Below are 5,529 nucleotides of genomic sequence, written 5' to 3' on the forward strand. Positions count from 1 at the left end.
AGAGATGAGAGGAGGAGAGGGGGAGGAGAAGAGGGAGAGGAGAGAGAGAGGAATAAAAAAACCACTTCCTTCTTCCATGTCCCGTATATAGGCTGCCACCAGAAGGAGCGGTTCAGATTAATGGTGGATTCTCCCAGTTCAACAGATAAGATTTAAAGATGGGTCTTCACATTTCAAAGGGTTTTTTTTTTTGAGAAAGAAGTTTTTCACAGATATACCCAACCTCTTGGGTTTAAGTGAATCCCAGATGTAGTCAAGTTGCTAAGCAGGAATAGCCAGCATAGTGGTTAACTCCAAATCACCAATTATGGACCAGTGCTGCATTAAGGAAAGAAATAAATACATTTCCAGGAGCTTTTAAACTAAGAATTAGTCCCATTGAAATTCTCTACTTCACACTACCCTGCGATCTGTCCTCTGTGTCTGTTGTATGTGTCGGGTTTGTGCCTGTGGGCTGTCTTATGAACCTGTTCATGTCTGTGTCTGTGACAGTATGTCTGTGTGTCTGTCCCTCACAGGGGCTTTGCTCTGTGTGTACTGAACAACACATAAAGCATCACACAGGGAGGGAATGGGAGACTTTACAGACATCTTTAACAGAAATGTACAAGGGATTAAATCACTGACCCCAAATGACTCAGACAACAACCATCACAGTTTATCAACCAATATACACAAATGTGCTCACAATTTATGGTGGATATTCACTTTAGAAGAACCCTTTCAACCTGTGTGATTTTTGCTTTCAGCAAATGATATACATGCATGGGTCTGGGTCAGGACAGGGAGTAACAGCTTAGATTCTGAAAGCTGATTGCATGAGAAACCCAAGGCACATAGGCTTGGTTGTTATACTGTTCTCTGAAAGGCAGGTTAAACCAGCAATGTGAGCACACAGTAGGACAGCAGTCTTAAGTCTTAGTGACTTCAAGGTATATCATTAACTTGGCTGTGAAGTCTAGCAAAGAGCTCCCAGTCTCTTAGAATGAAACATATTTTTATCCTAATACAATACAACAGATGTGATCAAAACATGCACTGAGCTTTTAAAAATTAGCAAAAAAAAGATATAAAAATCTTCTTACTTTATCATATCTGTTGGAAGATCTTTATCTGCTTTATCTTTGAAGCTGGACCAGTAGAGTACATATTGTATCTCTTTCAAAAAGTCCCATGTGAGTTTTCCACACTCACTACTTTACACGGTAGTAAAACTGCTAAATTCAGGTTGCCATCTGCACCCGGGAGCAAAGGCTGTTCCACAGCCCTCTGTACACAGGTCCCGGGCAGGAGAGAGACCATCTCCCACGAGTGCTCTCCCTCCTGGGCCCAGAGGGGAGATCTTCACTTTCTCTCCAATAACTGTCCAAATCAGGACAAAGGACAGGGGAGACAAAACCCATGGGAGGAGATACTGAGACAAAGTGTGGAGCAGAGACTGAAGGAAAGGCCATCCAGAGACTGCTCCACCTGGGAATCCTTCCCATATTCAATCATCAAGCCCAGACACTATTGTGGATGCCAACACGTGCTGGCTGACAGGAGCCTGCTATAGCTGTCTCCTGAGAGGCTCTACCAGTGCCTGACAAATACAGAGGTGGATGCTCTCAGCCAACCATTGGACTGAGCACAGGGTTCCCAATGGTGGGGCTACAGAAAGGACCCAAGGAGCTGAAGGTGTTTGCAGCCCCATAGAAGGAACAACAATATGAGCCAACCAGTATCCCCAGAGCTCCCAGGGACTAAACCATCAACCAAATAGTACACATGGAGTGACCCATGGCTCCAGCTGCATATGTAGCAGAGGACATATGTAGCCTTATTGGACATCAGTGTGAGGAGAGGCCCTTGGTCCTGTGGAGGCTGATGCCCCAGTGTAGGCAAATGCCAGGACAGTTGTTGGGTTGGTGAATAGGGGAAGGGGGGAGGGAATGGGGGTTTTGGGAGGGGATATGAGGAAAGGGGATAATAGTTGAAATGTAAATAAGAAAATATCTAATAAAAATGCAAAATAAATTAAGAATTTAGATTTTATTTTGGCAGTATATTAGGCTCTTGGCCTATTACTGGCTCGGGTGTTCCTTAGACACTTAACTTTCAAATGGTTTCAGTCATTTTATGTGTTAGATGTTATAATCTGATTCACTACAGGTAACCCTACTTATTCAAGAACATTAAGTTACTAAATCTTGCCAACAGAATATAGAAAAAGTTAATTATTTGTTACCATAGAAATCCAAATGTGACTACTTTTACCTGAGCTAGTTTTTTTGTAACAATTTTCTTTTACTCCAAATTAGATTACCTTGAATTTTCGATCATCCTCTACCTCCTAAGTACAGTGATTACAGGCATGTGTCACCATGCCTAGGTCATCCTGCTTATATGGTGCTAGGGATCAAACCCAGGACTACATGCATGGAAGACAATTCTGTCAACTGAGTTATACTCCTAGCTGTTGCCTAAACTATTTGAGAATGACCACTAGCAAGTACTCTTATTCAATTAAAGTTGCAGTGACATTATTATTATATCACAAAGTACATTTCACGTAAAACAAATGAAATATAATCTTGATATACATTCATATTAACAACACATTTTACACAAGAAAAAATCCTCAATTAATTTCTTTCAGATCAACTGACAGCCATTTATAAAGATTTAAAATTAGAATAATTAAAATTATTTTATTGTTTTATTATTTTATATTTTATGTGTATTAGTGTCTTGCCTGCATGTATGTATGTTCATCACATATGTGTGTGGAGGAGAGAAGAGGGCACCGAATCTCCTGGGTTTGGAATTATAAATGGTTGCTGGATACCAGCTTGATGCTTGAAATCGAACTCCTGTCCTCTGCAAGAGCAACAAGTGTTCTTAACCATTGAGCCATCTCTCCAGGCCAACATGATAAAATCTAAACATTAGTACTGCATATCTGTATTTGAAATAAGGTACGGAGCTGAAATGTCATTGTCCCCTTATCTGAAGGGGTACAGGAGACAGGAACCAGGTCTTGGTGTTTTGGGATGGTGGCCTCCATATTTGGACATTTATTTGTACACATATTTGTACATATCCAGTACAGTTCTGATTAGCTCAAGCCTTAAAAAGCAAGCTGGAGTTGGGGTGGGGTGTGCTGGGGAGCCTGGCAATGTGCTTTCTGTGCAAGCCTGAGGATGTGACTTGTGACTTTGATATTCAGAACTCGTAGAAACACACACACACACACACACACACAAACCACAAACACAAGGCCTTGTGTAGTGGCACATGCTTGTTTTCAGCACTGTGTGTGTGTGTGTGTGTGTGTGTGTGTGAGAGAGAGAGAGAGAGAGAGAGAGAGAGAGAGAGAGAGAGAGAGATGCATTTATGCATTGCTGAACCTCACTTGCCAGCCAAGTCTAGTCCACCTGGCAAGCCCCAGACCAGTGAGAGGCCCTTCCTGGAAAAACTGAAGGTGGGTGACCCATTAGGAACAATACTGAGGTTGATATCTGGCTTCCACCTGTAGAAGCAGCACACACATGCGCATACATGTACATACATGTACAGTCTCACGTGTAGACTTATACATACATGCATATATATGGACATAAATATGAAAATAAAAATAACAAAAACAGAGTTGGGACTTAACAAATTTGAGTTCCAGTCTGAATTATTTGAAAATGTTTTATTCTTCTCTCTGTTTCAGTGACTGCTGCAAAGTTTACACCTATGACCCGCCTTTCTGTATTTTATTCTTTTTTATCTTTTTCTTAATCAACAATTAATTGAGAATCCAGAATCTTGGTTTTTTATTAAGCTGTTGTTGGTTCTAAATAACATTTCTAGATAGAGGATAAAGAATGTTATACCTCTCTCCACTTCCTTGTCAATTTTTAGCCTGCTTATTAGACTACTGTCTTAGTCAGGGTTTCTAGTCCTGCACAAACCAAGAAGCAAGTTGTGGAGGAAAGGGTTTATTCAGCTTACTTCCACATTGCTGTTGATCACCAGAGGAAGTCAGGACTGGAACTCAAGCAGGTCAGGAAGCAGGAGCTGATGCAGAGGCCATGGAGGGATGTTCCTTACTGGCTTGCTTTCTCTGGCTTGCTCAGCGGCTCTCTTATAGAACCCAAGACTTCCAGCCCAGGGATGGCACCACCCACAAGGGGCCCTACTCCCTTGATCACTAATTGAGAAATGCCCCACAGCTGGATCTCATGGAGGCTCTTCCACAACTGAAGCTCCCTTCTGTGATAACTCCAGCCTGTGTCAAGTTGACACAAAAACCAGCCAGTACAATCGACCCCTTGTCAACTTGACACAAAAACACATCACTATTAAGTCTCAACCCTCATTTTCTTATTCATCCCCAAGATCTAAAGTCCCACAGTCTTTACATATTAAAAGTTCAATCAATTTAAAATGTCCAATATCTTTTAAAATTCAAAGTCTCTTAACTGTGGGCTCCACTAAAATACATTCTTCCTTCAAGAGGGAAAAATATCAGGGCACAGTCACAATCAAAGGCAAAACCAATGTCTGGGATCCAACTCACCATCTCCGGGGCTCCTCTAAGGGCTTTGGTCACTTCTCCAGCTCTGCCCTTTGTAGCACACATCTTGTCTTCTAGGCTTCGGATGCCTGTATGCCACTGCTGCTGCTGTTCTTGGTGGTCATTGCATAGTATTGGCATTCCCAAAACACTGCTGTCTTCTGCTGTAACTAGGCTTCACCAATAGCCTCTCATAGGCTCTCTTCATGGTTCAAAGCCTCAATTCCTTTGCATGACACCTTCAGTCCTGGGCCATCAATTGCAACTGAGGCTGCACCTTCACCAATGGCCTTCCATAGCCTCTCACTGTGCTGAGCATCGGCTGCTCTTCATGACCCCTTCATGCCTTCAAAACCTGTACCACCTGGGTGACTCTTACACATTACCAAGTCCTGCTGCAGCACAAAGTACAACCTTGGCTATCTCTGGAACACAGCCTCTTTGCTCTCAAAAAACACTTCCCAGAAGATGTCACCTCAATGATGCTGGTCTCTTAATGACCGCTAATTTCTTAGCTCCAGCTAACCAGCATCAATAGTCCCAGTAATGCAAAGTTTTTGCTTTAGTAATCCTGGTATCTTGTTAATCACAGCTGATACTTCAGCCCCAGCTAACCAAAACCACAGAATCTTCACAATCAAAACAACATGGCCCTGATAAGAGTCTGTAATCTTCCCTCTGAAATTTCACAAGCCAAGCCTCCATCTCTGAACTGTTCTCAACATGATCTTCCAAGCTCCTACAGAACATCCCACAGAGTTCTTAACAACCAGTGGCTCTTCTAGCTCAAAGTTCCAAAATCCTTCCACAGTCCTCCTCAAAACATGGTTAGGCTGTCACAGGAATACCCCACTCCTGGTACCAATTTGTCTTAGTCAGGGTTTATTTTTTTCTTTTTTCTTTTAATTTATTTTTATTAGTTATTTACATGTCATACGGTTTCTCATTTCCCAGTTTCCCCTCCAAAAACCAACCAACCAACC

Source organism: Mastomys coucha, unplaced genomic scaffold (genome assembly GCF_008632895.1).
Source record: "Mastomys coucha isolate ucsf_1 unplaced genomic scaffold, UCSF_Mcou_1 pScaffold9, whole genome shotgun sequence".
Classification (NCBI taxonomy): domain Eukaryota; kingdom Metazoa; phylum Chordata; class Mammalia; order Rodentia; family Muridae; genus Mastomys; species Mastomys coucha.